Source organism: Diceros bicornis, chromosome 27 (genome assembly GCF_020826845.1).
Source record: "Diceros bicornis minor isolate mBicDic1 chromosome 27, mDicBic1.mat.cur, whole genome shotgun sequence".
Lineage (NCBI taxonomy): Eukaryota > Metazoa > Chordata > Mammalia > Perissodactyla > Rhinocerotidae > Diceros > Diceros bicornis.
The window spans coordinates 45,226,057-45,239,873 of NC_080766.1; the positions used below are offsets into that span (position 1 = coordinate 45,226,057).

The 13,817-nt window shown below is 48.4% G+C and overlaps 1 protein-coding gene across 15 annotated transcripts in view; it reads left to right on the forward strand.

Annotated features, from left to right (window-relative positions):
* The window catches only part of PCBP3 (poly(rC) binding protein 3), a 263,795-nt gene that overhangs the window by 194,994 nt on the left and 54,984 nt on the right, over window positions 1-13,817 (forward strand). The window contains exon 3 of one of the 15 annotated variants that reach the window (XM_058523300.1): window positions 9,293-9,512. The exons of the other annotated variants lie outside the window; for them this stretch is intronic. The gene's annotated coding sequence lies outside the window, so the exon portion shown is untranslated. The remainder of the gene's footprint in view (window positions 1-9,292; window positions 9,513-13,817) is intronic. 15 annotated transcript variants of the gene reach the window in all.

Below are 13,817 nucleotides of genomic sequence, written 5' to 3' on the forward strand. Positions count from 1 at the left end.
TGCTTCTGTTTGGATTTTCTGGGAAAACATGTTTTCAGAAATAGTTTGCCAGAACCAAAGTCATAATGGTACTTGATTTGAGTATGTTCTATCGGAGAAACCTTTTTTGCCTTTCAGGGATAAAGTATTTAAAATTTGTATTTTAACTAGCTTTCCAGGAAACATGGGTCCATGGCCAAGTTCATAGAAGTAAATGTAAACACTTTAGATTATAAATTACTCTACATTTTAGATGTAAAAAATAACAGTTGCACCGTTGATAACGAAGCTTTTCTCTTCTTGAAAGTAATGCCTTGTAGAAATATTTTGCATTTAGGGTGATATCCAGTTCCTTCCAACTGTAGCCTTTGAATGAATCACATGTAATATTTCTAAAGGGCTGCTTCTTATCCATTTTCCAATCTTGAAGAAAGGGAAGTTTTTCTACTGTTTCATTAAGATAGGACAGAAAATCTCAATGTTTTTCGTATTTATGATCATAAATGTGTCTTTTATGTCTGAGGAAAGTCCTCCCGTATTTCGATGCAGTTTTTAAAGTCTCCTTTCTCCTGCCCCACCTGCCCCGTGTGCCATGACTCGGGTAACGTGAGCACTAAGTCATCTTATGTGGTAGCAGGACTGAGACGCTGGTGTGACAACCACGTGTGTTCATGTTAATAGAATTATAAGTTGAACCCCAATTACTGCCTTTAGGGGGAAATGAGAACTGCTGTCTCTAGAAGTAAAACCAGCACCCTGGCAAGCATTACGGAATGTTTATTTCCTATACTTAATGGTGGAATCGAGTTGTTTTTCCAGAAAGAACATAAACGTAACAATGCAGAAGCCGCATGACCATAGCCCTCTGCACGCCCCGGAAGACTGTCCTGACACAGAGCAAGAGGAGCGCAGCTCCAAGCGCTGGTCCCTGCCCATGCCCGCCTGCACCAGTGCAGCCATCTCCTGCACAGGGACCTGGGAGGAGCAAACCCAGGCTGCTCTCTTAACAGTGTGCTTATCGCTTTTGGCCTTGACTCACTGGGAGCTGAAAGGGCTATAGACTGAACTGGGCCTGCCTGGCCTTCTGCAAGTGCCCTCTGGCTTTCCCCATTTGGTTTGTCGGTGGTGTGTCCTGTCTCTGTGAGGCCCCGGGCTCTGCGTCACAAGCAGACACCCACCTCGATAAAGCAGATTGTGCCTCAGGAAGATTTGGGGTCCCGAGCGCCCCTCAGCTGAAGCCTTTGAAGAGACATCCTCGTTCTGGCTAAGGTGGGGGCTTCAGAGGTTAGGGGACTGAGGACCAGCAGTCCGGGTCCTGTGACGTGGGGCCACCAGGGCTGTCTGCAGGCAGAGCACACATGACATGTCCCGCAGGAAGAGCACTGGATTTCCTTCTCTCTGAGTGATGGCTGTATTATTGTAAAGAATAGTACAGGTCAGTGGTTCATTCTCCGAGAGGGTCCTGGACCACCATCACCATCACCTGAGAACTTTCTGGAGAGGCAGATTCTCAGCTACCCCAGCCCCCAGACTGTCTGAGTCAGAAACTCTGGGCTGGGGTCCAGTCTGTGATTTATCCAACCTTCCGGATGAGGCTGATCTTTATGTGAGTGTGAGAGCCACTGGCACTGACCACATAGGAGTGAAAGTATAGACATTGGTCATGTGGCTCTCCTGGTGCGGCGGGCATATGACCCGTAGATGTGGCCAGGGCGGCGGCTGAGAGTGCCCTAGCAGAGCGACCGTGCTTATGAGATGATCCGTCAGGTCAGATACAAACAGGTGGGGAACCCCGTGGTGTCTTTTTCTGTGTTTTATATTGTGTGTGACCCTGGTGTGCAGGTCAGTCCTTATTGTGCTGAAGTCTTACAGGGTCTGTCTGTCTGTGCCTTTGCTACACAGCAAGACTTCACTGCTAAGCAGTGCCCCACTGCTGAGCAAGAGACTCAGAAAACCGAAGAGAAGGCACCATGGAGAAAGTGTGATCCTGCTCACTGGTGTTCAGGCAGGCAGGAGCCCAAGGCAGCGGCCGGGAGACAGGGAGGACGTGGGAGACGCCACGGGACCTCCGATGCCTCATGGCACCCTCACCTGGGCGGAGGGGAGGTGAGCATGGGCCGTCTGCTGGGTGGTCAAGGGAACGAAGTAGACAATGCCAGGGGACTGCAGGAGCCGCCGTTGGGTGTGGCATCTCTGGAGGCCTGGCTGGGGGTAGGGGTCAAGCTCTGGAGAGACAGAGGGCAGCCAATTCAGAAGTCAGCTACTCACAGCCTCTCCCTGCACAAGGCTCCAACAGCCTCCCCTTCCGCCTCCCCGCTCTCCCAAGCCCTGGGCTCCCTCTCCTGAGTGCACAACCCCCACACTCAGGTGTGTGTGTGGGTGCTGTGATTAAAAACAATCCAAAAGAACCCAAAAGGGGAAAAAAACCTACATAGACATGTACTACCAGGCCAGAGTAAAGAAACCATCAGACAGGAATAGGTGGTGGAGGAGAACAGGCCTGGAGGGAAGTGGGTTTTGTTGTGTTTTCCTTTGTTTTAATAATAGTGACGTTTAAATCAACGAGAATGGATAAACTATTCAATAAATGGTATTGGGTCAATTGGGTATCTATTAAAAAAAAAACAAACAGCAAATTTAGAATTTCACCTCACACCAAACACAAATGTATTTGAGATGGAGGAATGCACTAAAGGTGACAAAACTTTTTAAAGGATTCCTAGAAAGTGTACGTCTACTTTTTAAAGCCGTCTTTCTTGGGGAAGGGAATCCACAGCGAAACACACATCCCAGAAGGTGGAGAGCGAGGTCCCGTGCTCACACACCCGTGTGACTGCACCACTCCCGGTCTAGAGGGAGGGTGACTGCAAGAGAGAGTGGCAGCTCAGCGAACAGGCCCCGAGTGTTACAGTGACATAGGAAGCTGCTGTGGATCAGCATGGAAACCGCAACCACGGAGAAATAAACGGGCAGTTCTTAAGAAACACACAATAGGCGCAAACTGAGAGCCCAAGATAGCAGCGTCCAGAGGAAACATGCGTAGAGGGCAGTGAGGTTTGTGCATGGGGCCGCACGGATGCAATATCTGTGCAGATCTTCCGTGTAAAACCCCCAGACCCGGCAGCTCCCCGCTGCGGGAATCTGTCTCACCACAGCTGTGTGTGCACGGATGTTTATGGGGAGAAACGGGCCCCTCAGTGCCCACTATTAGGACAGTTGGGCACTGTGTAGACATGAAAGTGAGGGCATCGTCTTGCGTGGAGCTTGCTCAGCGGGAACGGCAAGTCCCATGCCCCCGGCAGGGCCCACGTCCCCACACAGATGTGCACACCAGGCACGACCCAGAACTGGAGGCAGCCGAGGCCCTTTGGACAGATGGAGGGTCAACCACGTGTGACCATGTCCACGTCAGGGAGGGCTGCTCACCAGTGAGGTCAGTAGTGGTAACAGGCAGCACGGACGGTCTCAGGAGCATTGTTCTGAATGAAAGAAGCATAGACTGTCCGAGTGGAAGAACAGCCGGGTGACAGCAGAGAGGAGCGCTGGTGGGGCCACAGGGCAGGGCCAGAGGCGCCTCTCTCCAGCTCTGGAAGGTTCCGTGTTGTGAAGTGGCGGTCACATGGACAAGTGTGTGTGAAAATCAACCTGTACATCTAGATTTGTGCATTTACTGCCTGTAAATTATACCTGCGTTGTAAAATCATAACAGAACACACGGAGTGTGATATTTATGCAAAACCAAAAGGTAGTGTGTGTGTCTGTTTGGAAATGCTAAGAAAAGGGTCCAGTGACAGTGGCTTCCTCCCTGGTGAGTCGGGGGGAGTTCAGGGCTCTGTTCCCTCCATCTGCGTGTTGTTCAAAGCCCCTGGGGTCCTGTCTCCCCAGCTGTGAGGGGGCCACCCACGGCCTTCTCTGTCACGCTCACTCACACCTCAGCCAGGGCAGTTCTGTTGATATTTTGTTTGGCCTTTTTATTTTGTGCTTTTTACTGGTTTTAAAAAGAATTCCACTGCTGTTATAATCAAATCTTTTCACATCCTGTGGTCTGGGTGACTGAGAAATGTGTGTCTGGGGCTGGCCCCATGGCATAGCGGTTAAGTGCGTGCGCTCCGCTGCTGGCGGCCCGGGTTCGGATCCCAGGCGTGCACCGAGGCACTGCTTGTCAGGCCATGCTGTGGCGGCGTCCCGTATAAAGTGGAGGAAGATAGGCACAGATGTTAGCCCAGGGCCAGTCTTCCTCAACAAAAAGAGGAGGATTGGCATGGATGTTAGCTCAGGGCTGATCTTCCTCACAAAAAAAAAAAAATGTATGTCTTTGACTTTCTGAGACTGAAATTGCCACAAAGCCTCCAGAGTGGCCCATCCCCGTGTGCAGGCCCCAGTCAGCAAAGATCCCAGCCCACTTGATGAGGATACGGGAGGCGTGCTGGGACATGGTGCCTGAGCTGGGGAGGAAGCCTGGGACAGCGTGTCATTACCTGAGGCCGCATGTCCTGTCAGGGGAGCCTGCTAGTGCTCGGGACAGCTCTGGGCAACTCGGTGGAAACTTCTCTTCCGTTGAATTTCAGGTCCTGCTGCAGCCGCGTCTTTGTTTAACAAAGCTCGTGTGATGTGACCCACTTCTTCCCGGCAGAATGCAGCAGGACCAAGCTCGAGAATCCAGACAGCCCAGTCTAGTTGTTCTGTTGGGTTTACCTGTGCAGTATCTGTGCTCGGGTTTATAAATCCCTGATTGCGTTTCGGCAAGTGGAAATACTAAGCTCGGCAGTCACATACATGTCACACACTCATATGAAAACAAACCAGACCCACTACAAGTAAATTAAATGCGGCAGGCTCCCGGGAGGTTTGTGGGATTAAGGGGCCATCAGTGGATTGAAGTCCAGGGGATTAAATCTCATCAGGAGTGTCGGCTGGGGGGAGGGGACCCTGAGGCACCCAAGGTCAGTGCAGTCACTGCTACGGGAAGGTTGTGGCCTTGCTGCCCCCATCTCCTCTGCTGAGACTGCCCCCGGTCCCTGGACACCACCAGGACCCCTTCGGTGCCCAGGGGTCATCTTCAGCTCTGCCCTCCCCCACCCAGGGTGAGTCTGGTAGAGGAGGGGACCACTCTGGGGGCTCAGGCTGTGCCTCAGACTCCCTCCTGCATGACCTTCGGTGGGCCCCCTGTAGGGTGGGCTCCCCACAGGGTGGAACCAGATTACAAGTGCAAACCTCTTAGCACAGAACAGGGCATGTGGGGGCAGGCCCACTACTGCGCCCCTCACTATCCCCTGGCCTGTCCTCCTCCTGCCCTCAGCTTCCCTCCAGGACGCTGTCAGGGTGCTGTCTGTGGTGGGCAGGGCAGCTCACGTGTGATGGGGTGGGGGCTTCAGTCAGCCAGAGGGCATCTACCTGGCCAGACCACAAGTTTGAGTGCGTGTGTGCATTTCCCCGGAGCCTGTGCCCAGACCACCTCCATCTGGTGTCCGCCTGCCGGATCTCAGTGGATCTTGGTGGCCCAACTCCATCCCGTAGGCAGGGTCCAGGCTGCTGCCTCCCTGGGATTTATCCAACACGCTTGCAAATCCATGGCGCCAGGTTCAATTTTCAACTCACGGTATGCTTTGTTTTTTTAACTGATTTTTTGTAGCTGTCAGTCATACTTTAGACTTGAAATTTTTTTGTCTTTTTGGTTTTTTATCTAAGTTGTCGTGCTTTTTTCCCCCTGAATTTATCTTTGTTTAGTTTTTAGTTCTCTGGTGCTGTCTCCATCTTCTTAACCTTTATAAATCTTGTCTATTTTTAACTACTTGAATCACTTATTTTTCCAGTAGAATTTTCATTTTTATTCTCTCTAGAGTTTTACTCACATTTATTATCTTTATATTTATTTTTCCTCAATTTTCCTTTCCTTCATTTGGGAAGATTCTTAATGGTTTCAGTTGCTTTAGCTTATAGCTTTTTTAAAAAATTATTTTATTTTTAGCAGATGCCATTTGTCAAAGTTGTAATGATATTATTATTAAAATATTAAGACATTGAAAGAAATGTCCTGCTAAACTAATTTTAGCTTACTTTTCTGATGTAGTTAAGAGTAATCTGTGACTTTGCCTTTGGTGCTGAATGCATCTTCTGGAAACATCAATTGTGCATCTGGGAGACCGAGCAGCAGGGCAACTGGGAGCTCGGGGCTGGTGAAATGGAGCCTGTGCTGTGGTCTCACCCAGGCCACCACAAAGGCGCTAGTGACCTCTAGACTCGCTGCCTGTGTCTCGGGCATCCGCACAAGGACTGGCAGGGGCAGGGAGCAGCCATGGTCTGGCTGGAAGCTTCTGGGCCCTGCAGTGATGAGGCTGGGCCACTAGGTCCCGGGCCCTCCTGCTGCACAGGGCAAGGTGGACAGGGAGTCCAGTGCCTTGGGCCAGGCTGCCTGGGGCTGCCAGCAAGTCCCTACCCCCCAGTCCGGTCCGTGTGACAGAGGGCAAGCCACCCTCTGCCTCTGCCTCTGGCCCCCGTGTCCCGTCTGCAGGCCAGACAGTTGGCGATTCTGTTAGTGGTGTTATCACGGCTCTGCCCACAGTGCTGTTCTTGTTCTGGGGACTGAGAAGACCCTGAGTCTTCTTAGGAAAGAGAAGCCAGCCCTCTCAATAAGGAGAACCCCCTCAGCACCTGAGGTAGGCCATGAAGACACCTCCTAACGAAAGGGGCCCCAGGATGGCTGCGCAGCCCTGGCCCAGCTCCTGGGAGAGCTGCGTTCCTGTGCCCTTTCTGGACGCTTCCTCTCGCTCTTCCCCTTGACTGAGCGCAGGAGGGCAGGCCAGTCAGTCTGCCTCTTACCTGCATTCCAGAGCAGTACTCAGGGGTGAGCGCAGGGTCTCTGAGCTTGACTGGGTCATAAGGATGAGGGGCAGCTACTGCCCTGATGACCCTGCAGGGCCCAGGCCGACCTCCTCATGGCCTCTCCTGGGTGGGAACCTTGTGGGAGGTGGCCAGTCCCAGGGCTTGCTCGCCCTGAGAGCCTCAGATCTGGCAGAGCAAGGATGGTTTAGTTGCATTTCTCTGGGGACGGTTTGGGGTAACTCCTGGAATGACTGGGCTGCACCTCCTGCCCAGGGAGTGGTGGGGAGCGGGAAGCAGGCCAGCACTTGGAACGTCCCAGGAGGAGGGGTTAAGGTTCCTATTTGGGGATGCTACATTAATAAGTGGCTTATGAAGAACATTGATTCCTGTCAGGCAGCGAGGTGGCCTGCTCTGTTATTGCCTTGTGACATGTTTCCAGCCCGAGCATTTCTCACGTCCTCAGTGAGCTCCAGGGAGTGGACGCTGGGGGGTGAGGTCGGCTTCAGTGTGGAGGCCCCTGGGCTCAGGGCAGCATCCCTGCAGACCACAGTGGCCCCTGCCCCAGCCTTTTTCTTCATAGCTGGTTGGCTGTTGTTTTTCTTTAAAAATCTCATATGCTCAAGTCATTCCAGCCTCTTTTGGTTTTCATGCTAACAGTGCAACATCCTTTCTTTTGTTCTGTTTATCTAAAATTCTTCCCTGATTCCCACATTCTTTGTGGAATAAATTACCATCTATGTCCTTTTGTTGTAATAAAAGCTGGAATTAAGAGCTCTGTGCCCCGTTCCCCAGTAAAAAATGGTCCCAAGGACACAGACTTGAAATCAATGCTTTGCTTTTTTGGGGGTAAATGATCTTTACTTGAAATGTTTCTCCTATCCCTATTTTATTTTATCAGTGATGGCTGTAGAGTTTTATTGCTTCTTTATTACTGAGAAGCAGCACATGCAGTGTCAAGGGCGTCTGGGTTGATTCCTAGCTCCCACTTCCCAGCTGTGAGGCTGCCCACATGCCCTGCCCCGCCCCGCCCCGCCTAGTGTCCGCTCTGTGAAATGGGGATATGCCTTCCTTGCCGGGCTGTGGGGAGCACACGGTAGAGACTGTATCAGCGTCAGGTATTGTTTATTATTATTTGTGTGGTTATTGAGTTTCTCCTTTAATTTATTAATTATGTAGACAGAATTCCTGATATTAAATGACCCATCCATTCCAAGAGTAAACCTCAAGAAGGTATTGTGTATTATTAGTCTTCATACCTTGCTGATTCTATTTGTTGGTATTTGATCAGAATATTAGAATCTCTAACCGATCAGAAGCTGAGTTGCTGTCTCCCAGCACTCACAAGTGGCCAACCTCATGGGCAGGACCAGTTCCCCCAGTGAGTGTGTAAGCAGTGGCTGAGCCTTCCAGCTGCAGTGCCTGCTCACCACCGCTTCAAGTTGGGGTTCGTGTTGTGTTGTGTTGCGTTTCAGCTGTCTTGGTGGGCCCGTCCTGGAACAGCACTGTGCCTGTAATCTGTGTTTCCCTCATGAGTGATGTGGTTAACTGCCTTCTGACGTATTTATTAGCCATTTGGGATGTGCCTATTCAAGGCTTTTGCCTGCTTTTCTGTGATCAATGTAGAAGTATTTTCTGGCTAGGAGCCCTGTGTGATTAAATGAATTGTGAATATCTTCTGCCACTCTGTGGGCCGCTTTTCTCTCTCCTAACCGCATCTGTTGACAAACAGAACATCTTAATTCCAATGTGGTCCATCATATCAGTCTTTTTGTTAACCATTAGAGCCTTTCATGTCTATGCAATCTATCCTTCTGCCCACTTCATGGAGATAGGACCCTATGTTGTCTTCTCGTTTACAGCCACAGTCCCCTGGAATTTATTTGGGGATGGAATTGATAAGATAGGGTTCAGGTTTCATTTTTCCACTCGCTGGTCCAATTGACCCAGCACCGTTAGTCGGGAGGACTGACCTCTGCTTCGGGAGTGCCTGCGTGGGTGCCCTTGTTCCTGACTTTCTGGCGTGTTCCGTCGCTCTACCATCTATTCTTGTGCCCCTATCACACGGACTAAATTACTCTAGCTTTCTGGTAAATAGATCTTCTCACTTCGTTCTTTTTCTTCAGGAAAGTCTTGGTTACTCTTGGCCTGATGCATTTTTCACAAACATTTTAAAATCAGCTCGTCTGTGTAATTGAATCTGCAGATCAATTTGGGGAGAATTAACACTTTAAATTATTGAGTGTTCAAATCCATGAATATGATATATTTCTCTAATTCTTAAATCTTCTTTAATGTCTCTTAATATTTTTTATAGTTTCCTGCATAGAGGTTTTACACACTTTTTGTTAGATTTATCTCAACTCTGATTTTTTTGATGTTCTTGTAAATGGTATCTTTTTTTTTTTAATTTCATTTTCTAACTTTTGCTGGTGTAGAGATATATAATTCCAGTCACCCTGTTAAACTCATCCCTTCTTATAATTTTTTGTAGATTATCCTGGGTCTTGTGTGTCCATTCATCATCTGCACCTATCTGCGCAGTGGGTGGCTCTTCCCTGCTGGCCTCTCACTGTGTTAAGGAGTGCGCATGCTGGAGAGCTCCTCCTAGGGGCCCCTGAAATTCAAGAAGTGCAGACCCACAGAGGAGTGTGTGTGTCTCCAAACGGGAGGTTATAGGAGGCAGGTGTCCTGCAGGAGCACTGGGTCACAAAGTAAGTTACTGAACTCGAGTGGCTGCGATAAGCCCGACTCAGCACCTCTTTTCCCAAAGTCCTTTCACTGGTTCCAGAACATCTCAGGAATCGCTGTCAAGAACCACGGGTAGCCCCCGCTAACCCAGCAGCTGGGGGATTTGGGTCATCTCTACCTGGGCTGCCCCCATGCTGTGCTGCGTGCCTGGCTCGTTATGACGTCCTGGGTAGATACCCACTGCAAACACCTTGGTAGTCGGGTCAGGTCCTGGAGTAATCTTGCCATCCTTGGGAGTACACGGTGGGGTTGGTAAGCACAGTTCTGTCCCTGCTATCACCATGGCATTCATTGAACTCCATTGGGCCAAGTCACACGACACCAGAAAGCTCACGTTGTTTGCAGCTGGGCCTGGAGAGTGCCCGGTCAGGCAGGCCTCGTGGATGGTGGGCTCTGTGTGTTTCTGCCATTCTCTCTGACTTCTCTTGGCTCAACACCCATGCCTGGCTTCCCCCTGTGGTCTCAGATGTCTGCCAGCAAGGACCTGGGTGACGTCCCCTGTCCAGGGTGAGGGCAGGAGGAAGGGGTGTCCAGTGCTCCCCCAGTGCAATGGAAGCACGGGGACCATTCCCCAGCCTCTTCCCTTCATGTCTCATTGACCTTGAGGCCCTAAGAAGCTCTCCTTTACTTCCTTCCAGAAGAGGAACTTTGGGATCTCTGACCTGCCTGGAACATAAGTTTGAGGGGTGAGGTAGGGTTTGAAGGTTGATTTTCAACCTCTTGGATTCCCAGCTGTCCAGCCTGCAGTCCGATTTCTCCACCAAATTGAAGCCACTTGAGGGTGATGGCTGTGCTCCCTCGTCCCCTGCCCCGGTGCCAGGCACCAGGTAAGAACTGAGTTTTCCTGTCAAATGTCCCTGCAGTGGTTGGCACTGTGGCCAGAGGGTCCGTGGGAAGATAAGCCACGTGGAGACAGACTGAGCGTCTGCTGTGTGTAGGTGCCAGGCACACAGAGAAGGCAAGGCTCCCTTACCCACAGGCTCAGGGAGGGTTGAGGCGACACACAGCTCATCACAGCAGGGGCTGGCAGGTGTATCAGAGCCAGGACCAGACCCAGGTCTCGGGGAGTCCTACCCTGTCTCCCCATCAAAGATGTTATTAGTCTTGAAGTATGTATTTGAAATAATTGGAACATTTGCAAGAGGCACACTGTGACGTAGGTTACACCCTAGATGGTGGGCACTTTTCCCGAAGGTAGGACTGAGAAATATCAGCATCCCTGGGGGAAGCCCGCATCTGGCTGTAGAAAAAAAAGCTCTGCACCGTCCCCGACCCAAGGCCAACGCACCATGTCCTCTAGAGCGGGGAGGGGAGCGGGAGCAGGCTGCTGACTCCCAGCCCCATCAGGTTTGTCTGTCTGGACACTTGAGTGACAAGCCAGCAGGCTATGCAGAATGCTCACTGAAGTAGGGGTTGCATAAGCCCTGAACGTCTTTCTAATGCTAACCGTGACTGGCAAGAGCCTTACATTACAGAAATCTCCCCTCCCCTACATGGCCTCAAGGACATAATCTGTATTGTGAGTCTCTCAAAGAGCATAAAGCAGCTAATAAGCTCTGTCGGTTTCTGCTGTCCTGGTCTCCTGCAGCCTGATGGGGCACTGAGCTGTTAAACACGATAAATCAAGTATGTGCTCGTCCCCGAGGTACTTCCCACAGTCACCTCCCCGGACAGCTGAGGCCCTGGGTGCAGCCCTGGACAGAGCACAGCTGATGAGGCCACAGCAGAGCTGTCGCCTCACCGGCACTCACTGCAGCCGCGTGGGCCTCAGGTGGTGGTTTGCTGGCAGGACTGCTCCCTTCTCTGGGGGAGAAATCTCCCGTTGGAGAGAAGGGGCTAGGACCCTCGCAGGCGGCTTGATTGCTGTTATAAAGTCCACAGACAGCTGTAAAATGACTTACGCTTTAATATGCAAACCTGTGTATGCTTCCCCCCAGAAAAAAAGCCTTACAATTTGGACATTACATGCCACTTTCAAACCTAAGACTCTTTCCTCCAAGTCTGAAACAAATGTCATCATTGGTTTTTATATTTGACCAGCGTGAAGATCAAGTTTGCATTAGGACAGAGCAGATTTGCATGTGTAGAATCATGTGCTGTTGTTATAGCTACACATCTTATTATGATAGTATTTATTCTACTAGAATTCTATTGATTTGAATATTCTTTTAAAAAGGAATGATTGGAAAATTTGTTTTATCAGAATTTCACTAAGCAGTACTGTTTATAAACAGAATTTGCCAATTTAATTAATATAAAAGATCAAATGAGGTGTTGGTTCTGGTTAAAATGGAGTAAGCTAAACCTGCCAACTCACATCTCAGTTAATGGTGAAAGACTAATGCCTTCCCCCTGAAATCATTAGCAAGACAAGGATGTCTGCTCTCCCTACTCCTGTTGGACAGAGTACTGCAAGTTTAATCAGTTCAATATGACAAGAAAAGGAAATAAAAGGCATACAGATTTGGAAGGAAGAAGTAAACCTGTTTCTGTTTGCAGATGACATGATTGTCTACATCAAAAATCCCGTTAAGGCTACAAAAAAACTCCTAGAACTAGTAAGCAGGTTCACTTGTTTAAGAATGCAAGGCCTACATACAAAAATCAGTACTCTTCTATATACCATCAGTGCGCAATCAGAAACCAGAATGCAAAATACAGCACCACGTACAAGAACTCCAAAAAGTTACATAGTTGCCATACATCTAACAAAATATTCACAGGATTTGTACGCTGAAAACTACAAAATGCTGATGAGAGAAATCAAAGACCTAAATAAGAGACATCTGTGTTCATGGTTTGGGTCACTCAATATAATAAAGATGCTAATGCTTCCCAAATAGATCTATAGATTTAATACAGTTCCTATCAAAATTCCAGCAGGAGTGTTTGTAGATATAAACAAGGTGAATTTTAAAATTTACATGATAACACAAAGGAACCAGTTAACCCAAGAGAATTTTGAAAAAGTATAAAGTTGGAATAATTTTAAGACACTATAACCCTACAGTAATCAAGACATTGTGGTATTGGTGGACAGATAGACACATACATAAATGAAACAGAATAGAGCCCAGAATAGACCCACACAAGTACGGACAACTGATTTTTGACAAAGGTAATAAGGCAGTTTAGCACAGAAAGGGTGGTCTTTTCAAGAAATGGTGTTGAAACAATTAGATATCTATATACAAAAACCAAAACCAAAAAAAAAAAAAAACCCTTGACTTAAACTTCATATCTTATACAAAAATTAACTCAAAATGGATCAAATATCTAAAAGTAAAATGTAAAACTATAGACTATTTAGAAGAAAATATAGGAGAAAGAGTTAGCCACATCCATAAAAGATAAAAATTTTAGACAAAAGCCATAAAAGAAAAAAATTGAGAAATTGTACTTCATCATAATTAAAAACATATGCTCTGTTGGGCCGGCCCCGTGGCTTAGCGGTTAAGTGTGCGCGCTCCACTGCTGGCAGCCTGGGTTCGGATCCCAGGCAAGCACCGACGCACCGCTTCTCCAGCCATGCTGAGGCCATGTCCCATATACAGCAACTAGAAGGATGTGCAGCTATGACATACAACTATCTACTGGGGCTTTGGGGGAAAAATAAATAAATAAATAAAATTATAAAAAAACATATGCTCTGTGAAAGCCCCTATTAAGATATGAAAAGACAAACCAGAGACTCAGAGGAAATCTTTGTCAATCACATATCCAAAAAAGGGCTTGTATCCACAGTACAATAGAGAATGCTCTAAACTCTGCAGTAAGAAAACAAACAATCCAGTGAGAAAATGGACAAAAGAGTTCAACAGACACTTCTCCAAACTGGATGAATGGATGAGAGATAAGCACGTGAATAGATGTTCAGCATCATTAGCTGTTAGGAGAAAGCAAATTAAACCACAATGAGATATCACTTCTATCTATCAAAATGGCTAGAGTAAAAACACTGACAATCCCAAATGCTGACACGAATGCAGAGCAGTTGGGTCTGTCTTGCCTCAATGAGAATATAAAATGGTGTGGCTGCTTCAACAAACAGTCTCTTATAAAGTTAAACATGCACTTAACATTCAGTCAGTAATCACAGTCCAGGGTATTTATCAAAGAAAAAAGAAAACTTATGTTCACACAAAAATGTGCACACTGTTATTCCTAGCTGCTTTATTTGTAATTGACAAAAACTAGAATCAACCCAGCTGTCCTTCATGGGGTAGCTGGATACACAAATTGTGGTGCAGCCACACACAGGAATGCTC